The following is a 10,306-nucleotide window of genomic DNA, read 5'->3' as shown; positions in this document are numbered from 1 at the left end:
CACCACTATCATATTACTTTGCTACTAAACACTTTGCTGCAGATACAAAGTTTCCAGGTGTGGTTGAATTGACAACTCAGCTGCTAATACTTGAGAATATTCTTTGGCTCCCCTTGTGTCGAATCAATAAATTTGGGTTGAATACTCTACCCTCGAAAGCTGTTGCGATCCCCTATACTTGTGGGTTATCAGGCATCAGAACAAAACTAAAGCATATTAACTATATGTGCACTGGTGTGTAATTTAGCACATGTAACATGTTCACTGCCAGAAGTATGGCCCTATAGGTGCAAGCAGAATAACGCGTGTCATGAAAAACTGAATGATGCCCTGAAGAAATTCAAAGGTGCGGTGCTTATCCTTGGAAAGTGAACATAGGCGCCGGCCGTTGGATAATAGTACCTGATTCTCAGCGGCATATGGTTATCGTTGTCATACTTGATAGCTAAGGAACATCGATGGTGCTCGTGTTGCGGTTGAGTTTGGGCCGGCTGTCGCCGTCGCTGAAGCGGCTCCGGTGCTACGGTTGCGGCGCCTGTCGACATACAAGAAAGCTCATCTGTGGTAAGTGAACAGTTGCACGATAAATAGAAAAATTGAAGGAGTACAAATCAAAATAACCTGATGAGGCTGCGGCGTCGGTAAAGCAGGGCCGGTGGAGTTGAATATGGCGTCCGTGGATCGGGTCCGGTGCAGTGGACGTAGGCTTCGGCGGGCGTGTTGTACAGTGCTTTTCAGTGAGGCGGATCTGTTGGGGCGGACGAGGGCTTGTATGAAGGGCAGCGAAGGGGCAGACGAGGGAGTCAGTGAAGGGCCTACGCTGTGGTGGACGAGGGCGCCGGTTAAGCAGATCCGGTGCGGTGGACCATGATGGCGGTCAAGGAGATCTGGAGCGGTGGACAAGCTAGTCGCTGAAGCGGCTCCGGTGAAGTGATGAGTTGGCAGTTGGGGGTTCCAAGGTGCGGAAGGTAGATCCGGCGGGGTGTGAGGTCCACCGCTGCGGCGGAGGACTAGATTCGGCGGCTTGCCGTGGATGGGGGGTCGGGGAGGGGAAGGGGAAGGGCTCTGGGGAAGAATGTGGGGGCAAAGAGGGGAAAACAATGGAGTTACCAAAGCAGCCCTTTTCCGTTCATGTGGCAGGGGTAAAACAGGAATATCGCAGAGCTAAACTTTCGGCCGTGTGATATTTCGATGTGAGCGGGAAGTTTGAAAGCTCTTAGCGCCTAAAATTATAAGTATTCTGCTCTCGTACGGCCGACTATGATATCATGGCCGACAATTTGTTTGTTTTGCACGCAAAAAAATGTGCAAGTTTTGAAAATCAATGTCTCCAACTCGAAACTTAGATTGTCCATTCAATTCAAATATGGATCATTGAGCTACTACAAGCAAATACCATCATACGGTCCAATTCAAATGAAATTCCAAATGTGTTTATCCTAAATATGATGACAAAAGCAAAAATGTGTATGTGTATGAATAAAGTGGATGATTATAAAGTTTGAACATGCCCGTATGTGTATATCTCTAGGTTTGATATATGAATTTGAAATGACGAAATCCCGGCTTAAAAAATGTACCTCCGTTTAAATGAATTACAAAAGCTAATGATGGAGTCGAATTCCAAAATTCCAATCTTAGGTTTGTAATTCTGGTACATCAAGGTATATCACGCATGTTCAAAAGTATCGTTATCTCATAGTACAAACTGTGAAACAAATTGATCAACCATGAGTGCACAATATCTCAATTACGCTAAAGTCCCTCAAATATAGACACCTCACTCTTTATCTAAAGTCAACCCCCCCCCACCACCACCACACACACACACATAGAGAAGTCGTTCTCTCCCCCAAACACCAACACACGAGCACATTAACACCCCTCTCTCTTGTAAAGTCCGGACCCCAACATAGGTCTCTATCACTTTGTCTCTCGGGCATGCACACATCTCTTCCCTCACTCTCTAGGTATCCCGCTATCTCTCTTACCCAAGCACACGCGCTATGTAGAGTGCATATTTCCCATACACACAAAACATTGCCCCCAAACGTCTATCTCCCTAGTTATGTGGTTATCACGCACTCACCTCACGCACCACCCCCACTGCAAACAAGCACACTTTGTCTCCTTGTGCACCACTCTCCTCTTTCTATCTCTCCCACATGCGGACCCGCCCCAGCTCCTTCCCTATATAAATATATGTCGTGACTCTTTGCATAGCTCCCTAATGTATAATCGTTCTTGATTTCGCACATTGTTCTCTACACCATCTATTCTAGATCTCTCATGAAGTCCCTATCACACACATGATGACTCGCTTCCCTTGCGTCTCCGTTCATAGGCCAATTTCGGACAACATCAACATTGTCTCCCTATCTATACGCCATTTATGGACACAAACGACCCCTCTCACCCCCTCTCTTCCTCTCTCTCTCTCTCTCTCTCTCTCTCTCCGTCGCTAGCTCTCTCTTTCTCTCACTCTCACACCCCTCTCCCACACACACACTCGATGTCTCTTCCAAATAGTCTGCTTCCCTGCCCGCACCCGTGCTATCTCGTTACTAAACATGTCACACCATTCCCCTTTCCCTTATACTAGGTTTACATCATCAATGGTCTCTCTACTCCACATACACTCTCTCCCTCTCACACACAAACACGTGCACAAACACAAACAGACACACACAAACACCCATTTATCTGGATCCTCATCTCTCCTCATGTACGCATGTGTATCTCACACACTCACTCTCTAATTATGTATATGTGTCTCCGCGTTACACAACACAAAGCCCCATGTACATGTCTCTCTCTATCCTCCACACACATAGACACAAATAATCTGTTATCATTGCCTCAGTCTCTAACATATCACACACACACACACACACTGTCTCTCTCTCTCACAAACACGCTCAACAAGGGTTTCCTCGTAAATAACTTACCATCTATTCATCAACAGTCGTGGCAGTACGGTGAACACGAGACGTGAAAAAGAATAAATCTACACGTGCTTAGACCACCTAGTATGACTACTAGGACTAGAGCAAGCCAAAAAGCGCACCGCCGTCACCCCCTCCTTGTCGGCGACGGGAAAATCTTTGTTTTACACAGTCGAGAAGTCATTGTGCTAAGGCCCCACATGCCGAGGCGTTGAATAGAATGTAGATGCTAGTTTACGGAAGCAAGTATCGATAATACGTTTGTATCTCCATACTTATATTTCTTCTCTTATAAAAAACCGAGTTGGTGATGATGGTATGTGTGCCATCTTGCAATATAGACCGTCCGATCTATATCTGATGGATGGAAATTAAACTAAAAGATACCCGCACCCCTCTCCACATTTGCAGACAAGGCCTTCCCTCGTTCATCCTTATCCCCAAAAAACCTCATTGTTGAGCAATTAAGAAAGGAAGCCTCTGGAACAAACTGGCCTGGTGGCCGCCTGTAACACCCTCGATGCGACTATAGCTCCCACGTGTCAAGGCACGACTTAGAGACATAATCGCATTGAAGGCATATGTCACAAGTTAGGCAATCTTCACAACATCCCATGTAATATGAATAATAAAGGGGAGAACATAGTTGGCTTACACTCGCCACGTCAATCAAGAACATAAATAACATTACATCATCCAAACAATCATGGCCCGACTACGACGCCAAAATAAAAGAGAACCCAACATGCGACACGGTCCCGTTCACCCCCAACTGGGCACCACTACTGATCATCGGGAAAGGAAACATAGTATCGTTGAGAGTTTTCGTCGAACTCCCACTTGAGCTCATACGCGTCTCCTGGAGCTGAATCATCTGGACCTGCATCTGGTGTAATAGGAATCTATGAGCCATAGGGACTCAGCAATCTCGCACCCTCGCGATCAAGACTATTTGAGCTTATAGGAAGGGGTAAGGCAAATATAAGTGGAGCTGCAGCAAGCGACTAGCATATATGGTGGCTAACTTATTCGCAAAAGAGAGCGAGAAGAGGAGGCAAAGCGCGAGCGAGAATCTAGAGGAACAACCTGCGCAAGCATTACTCCAACACCGTGTCCACTTCCCGGACTCCGCCGAGAAGAGGCCATCACGGCTACACACTCTGTTGATTCATTTTAATTAAATTAAGGTTTAAGTTATCTACAACCAGACATTAACAAATTCCCATCTGCCCATAACCGCGGGCACGACTTTCGAAAGTTCAATCCCTACAGGGGAGTCCCAACTTAGCCCATGACAAGCTCTCACGGTCAACGAAGGAATAGACCTCCTCCCAAGACGTTCCGATCAGACTCGGTATCTCGGTAATTCAAGACACTTCGACAGGTTAAAACAAGACCAGCAACACCGCCCGAATGTGCCGACAAATCCCGATAGGAGCTGCACATATCTCTTTCTCGGTACGGGTAGGCCAGCCCAGAGTTGCCCCTGGTGGCCACCGGTAGCTGACAGGTGGACCAACACTCAGAGGAGCACTGGCCCGGGGGGGTTAAAATAAGATGACCCTTGAGTCTGCAGAACCCAAGGGAAGGAAAAGGCTAGGTGGCAAATGATAAAACCAAGGTTGGGCATTGCTGGAAAATCTTTAATCAAGGAGAACTATCAAGGGGTTCCCATTATAACCCAACCGCGTAAGGAACGCAACAATCCGGGAACATAACACCGATATGACGGAAACTAGGGCGGCAAGAGTGGAACAAAACACTAGGCGAGAGGCCGAGCCTTCCACCCTTTACCAAGTATATAGATGCATTAAGATAACATAGCAATATGATGATATCCCAACAAGTAAATAAAAGATGTTCCAACAAGGAACGGCCTCCAATCTTCACCTGCAACTAGCAACGCTATAAGAGGGGCTGAGCAAAGCGTTAACATAGCCAATCAACGGTTTGCTAGGACAAGGTGGGTTAGAGGTTTGACATGGCAATTGGGAGGCTGACAAGCAAATGGTAGGCATCGTAGCATTGCCATAGGAAAGAGCGAGCAAACTAGCATAGCAAAGATAGTAGTGATTTCGAGGGTATGATCATCTTGCCTGCACAGTTGTCAGAGTTGACTGGATCCTCAAGAGCAAACTCAACGGGCTCCTCGTTAGAGAACTCGTCTCCCGGCTCTACCCAAACAAGACAAACAAGCAACAAGGATACAATCAACCACGTGCAAACTCAAACAACACGATGCAAAGATGATACGCTATGCGGGATGCGATGCCGGATGCAAAATGCAAGATATGACAGGAAATGCATGAACCTAGCCTCAATTTGTAATTCCAAGGGTTCCACCGGAAAGATGAGATTAAATCGCTTGAAAACGATATAAAGAACGCCGGAATCGGAGTTATGGTTTGGAAATGGCAAGCGATTCAAAAATGACACCGGTCTACGATTTACCGCAAGTAGGCATCTAAATGCAATGACATGAACATGCTACAGCCACCAAACAAGACAACAAAATACATGGCAGGGATGCACACAAGATGCTTAACAAAAGTCTAGCACTGAGTTATGGCCAATTCATCCATTATGAGGTTCAAACAAGCATGGCAAAAACGCAAATGCAAAACAGATTTCAGACTTAGTGAAATTAACACTTGTCTGAAATTTCAGATCATATAGCCCTCTTCGGAGCAACAAAACAACATGCTACAGGACCTGAACATGAAAAAGAAAGAAATGGCATGGAGCTACTCAACAAGCTTAACAAAAGTCCCTTAGTGACCTTGAGCCAAAAGGGATCACAAAATATACTAACAAGCACATGAACATAGCAAAAACATAATCAGTTTTCAGACTTGGTGAAAACTGGGACATGCTGAAATATAACTCACGAAGGCATGTTTACGAGCTCGATGCACTCACCACGGTGCAAGTCATGGAAAGAAAAGCATACATCCATAAATAAGGCACAAAACACAATCTAGAAATGGCAAGAACAATATTATAGCATGCACGGACCAACTACAATAACATCGGCAAAATCGCAAACAAGTTAATGATCTTCCCAGATTCACAACGAAGCAAAAGTAGAGCTCGATTGACTCAATCTAGGGTGCTCCATAATTGCAAACAAAGACATGACTGGATAGAGCACTACAAGATTAACAAAACTTCTTTACTGATCATCCTCAAAAGAGGCACGTATTACTAGGAACCAGCATGAACATATGGCATCATGAACTAAATAATCCCAGACTTAGTGAAAACTACGAAGTCCCTGAAAACAGATTTACCGGGTGCCTCACTTTGCAAGCTTGCACAAGTCACTGCACACATCCTAAAAATGCATGGGTTGCACCTCTGGAAAGATAACAAAATCCTTAACAAAACATATGTAGGACTCACAGGCATATCATGCACACAATAATCATGGCAAAAATGACAAAAATCTAAGATGAACTAGCAGATCTGACAATTAACTCACGAAGCCTCCTTCTAACAGCATTTAGGGCATCAAGATGCACTCAAATGAAAATGATGTAATGGAATTAAATGATGTACTCATTGAGACGAACATTTTGATATGCTATATGCATGAATCGGAGCTACGGATGCAAAGTTACGAAGCCGTCAACATGGGCATATGAGCTAAAAATCCTGAGGACTTAGACGAAAAATGACCTAGGGTTAGGATTTCAGATCTGAGATCTGCACGGATTACGAGGCCGCCGGAGTTACTGTTCACCGCCGGAATGTCGAGGTCGCTGGAGAGGCTCGTGGCGGCCGGAGCTGTCGGGGCCGGGGCGGAGGCGGACGGGCGGCGGCGGCGGCCGGCGCGCGGCAGCGGGCGGTGGGGACGGCGCCGGCGACGCGGTCCGGCGACTGGCCGGCGTCTCGGCGGAGGAAGGCGGCGGCTTGGGCGCCGCGAAGGAGGAGGATGAAGGCGCGCGGGCGGGGCGCCTCTGGCCCGGTAGACTCGCGGGGAGGGCCGGCCTCGGGCCCGGCGGGCTTCGGCGGCGATGTGGGGCGGGGAGCCACGTGACGATGTGGGATTGGCGGCGGCGGAATCCGGACGTTCTCCGGCTCGTCCGGACACGTCCGGTGCGGCGGAGAGAGGATTTTTTTAGGGTTTCGAGGAGAGGGGAGATCCGAAAACGGAGGGGGTGTATTTATAGGCATAAGTGGAGCTAGGAGAGTCCAAATGAGGTGCGGTTTTCGGCCACGCGATCGTGATCGAACGCTCTAGGAGATGGAGCAGAGTTTGGTGGGTTTTGGGCCAAATTGGAGGGGTGTTGGGCTGCAACACACACGAGGCCTTTTCGATCCCTCGGTTAACCGTTGGAGTATCAAACGAAGTCCAAATGACACGAAACTTGACAGGCAGTCTACCCGTAGTAAACCAAGGCCGCTTGGCAAGTCTCGGTCCAATCCGGAAATGTTTAATCCCCACACACGAAAGAAAGCTAGAAATGGCCACCGGAGGAGAACGAAGCGCCGGAATGCAAAATGGACAATGGGGAAAATGCTCGAATGCATGAGACGAACACGTATGCAAATGCAATGCACATGATGACATGATATGAGATGCATGACAACGACAACAACACACGGAGACAAAAACCCGAACCCGAGAAAAAAAATAACTTAACGTCGGAAACGGCAAGAGTTGGAGTACAAATTGGGAAAGTTATATCCGGGGCGTTACAACACTCCACCACTACGAAAGGATCTCATCCCGAGATCTAGGACTGAAAGAACGCCGAGTACTCAGAACGGAGGTGATCCTCGCGTTCCCGGGTAGCTTCACGGTCGGAATGGTGTGACCACTTGACTTTGAGAAATTTGATTGACTTTTTGCGAGTCTTGCGTTCAGTCTCTTCAAGAATAGCAACTGGGTGCTCACGATAAGAGAGATCTTCTTGGAGCTCAATGTCCTCGAAGTTGACGGTGCGGTCAGGAGTCTTGAAGCACTTTCGAAGCTGAGAGACATGGAACACGTCATGAACATTTGCAAAGTTTGAAGGAAGCTCGAGTTGATAGGCGAGGTCGCCTCTCTTGCTGACAATCTTGAAAGGTCCCACGTATCTAGGGGCAAGCTTCCCTTTGATACCGAAGCGACGAGTACCTTTCATAGGAGAGACGCGGAGGTAAACATGATCTCCGATCTCGAAGCCAAGTCACGGTGCTTACTATCATAGGAGCTCTTCTGGCAGGATTGGGCTGCTTTGAGGTTATCACAAATGACTTTGCACATTTCTTCTGCCTCTGTGATTAAGTCATTACCCAGCAGCTGACGTTCACCGGTTTCAGACCAGTTGAGAGGGGTACGGCACTTCCTGCCATACAGAATTTCAAATGGGGCCTTGCCCGAACTTGCTTGAAAACTGTTGTTGTAGGAGAATTCAGCATAAGGAAGACAATCCTCCCACTTCATGCCGAAGGAGATCACGCAAGCCCTGAGCATATCTTCAAGAATCTGGTTGACACGCTCGACTTGACCGCTTGTTTGAGGATGGAAAGCTGTGCTGAAGCGGATGTTGGTGCCCATGGCCTTCTGGAAAGAATCCCAAAACTTCGAGGTAAAGATGCTGCCACGGTCTGAAGAGATCACTTGAGGAATACCGTGTAGAGAGAAAATTCGAGAGGTATAGAGTTCCGCCAATTGAGATGCAGTGATCGACTCTTTGATAGGCAGAAAGTGAGCCACTTTGGTGAGTTTGTCGATGACAACGAATATAGCATCATTGCCACGCTTGGACTTAGGAAGCCCAGTCACGAAGTCCATTTCAATGTGGTCAAACTTCCATTCTGGAATGGCAAGAGGTTGGAGGAGACCTGCTGGCCTTTGGTGTTCTGCCTTCAGTCTTCTACAGACATCACATTCATTCACGAATTGAGCGATCTCGCGCTTCATTTGAGTCCACCAATAAGCTTGCTTGAGGTCCTGATACATCTTCGTGCTCCCAGGGTGGATGGAGAGGAGAGAATTGTGAGCCTTGTTCATGATCACTTTACGGAGGTCACCTTTGGGCACAACAAATCGATCCTCGAAGAAGAGAGTGTCCTTGTCATCAAGGCGGTAGCACTTGTACTTGGACTGACTCTTGGCAATCCCAATCTTCACCTTTTTCACCATAGCATCAAGAAGCTGGGCTTGGCGAATCTGGTCTTCCAAGGTAGGAGAGACTTGAAGGTTGGCAAGGAAACTTGTGGAACAACTTGCAGGTTAAGTTTGCGGAAAGCTTCACAAAGCTCGGGTTGATAAGGCTTGAGAATCAGACTGTTGCAGTAAGCCTTCCTGCTCAAAGCGTCAGCAACCACATTGGCCTTGCCTGGAGTATACTCGATACTCGGATTATACTCTTGAATCATTTCGACCCATCGAGTTTGCCTGAGGTTGAGATTAGGCTGAGTGAAGATGTACTTGAGACTCTTGTGATCAGTGAAAATGTCCACTTTTCTTCCCAATAGAAGATGTCTCCAAGTCAAAAGAGCATGCACAACTGCCGCCAACTCGAGATCATGAGTGGGGGAGTTCTTCTCATTAGGCTTCAACTGGCGAGATGTAGAAGCAACAACTTTCTTCTCTTGCATCAATACTGCGCCAAGACCTTGGAGAGAGGCATCACAAAAGACCTCGTACAGCTTGGATTCATCAGGCGGAGTCAGAACTGGAGCAGTGATCAATTTCTCTTTCAAAGTGTTGAAAGCAATGTCACACTCCGGAGACCAAACGTACTTGACGTGCTTCTGGAGAAGATTTGAGAGAGGCTTCGCAATCTTGGAAAAGTTTTCAACGAATCTTCGGCAATAGCTTGCGAGACCGAGAAAACTGCGGAGTTGCTTCACGTTCTGAGGAGGTTCCCAATTCACAATTGCAGACACCTTCTCAGGATTCACGGCAATGCCCTTGGCAGAGATGATATGACCAAGATAAAGAACCTCATCAAGCCAAAATTCACACTTGGAGAACTTGGCGTAGAACTGATGTTCTCTGAGCTTATCAAGAACCAAACGCAAATGCTTGGCATGATCTTCCTTGTTCTTCGAGAAAACCAGAATGTCGTCGAGATAGACCAAAACGAAGTCATTGGTGTAGGCATTGAAGATGAAGTTCGTCATGCGAGAGAATGTCGGAGGAGCGTTGGCGAGGCCAAAAGACATGACAGTGTATTCATATGAACCAAAGCTTGTTCTGAATGCTGTCTTGGGAATATCTTCTTCACGAATGCGAATCTGGTGATAACCCATACGGAGATCAAGCTTGGAGAATACTTGGGCACCTTTGAGTTGTTCGAACAGCTCATTGATGTTGGGAAGTGGGTATTTGTTCTTGATGGTCTTCTTGTTCACTGGACGGTAAT

The sequence above is a fragment of the Triticum urartu genome, chromosome 6, assembly GCF_003073215.2.
Source record: "Triticum urartu cultivar G1812 chromosome 6, Tu2.1, whole genome shotgun sequence".
In the NCBI taxonomy this organism is placed as follows: Eukaryota; Viridiplantae; Streptophyta; class Magnoliopsida; order Poales; family Poaceae; genus Triticum; species Triticum urartu.
Note: the sequence above shows the minus strand (reverse complement) of the source record.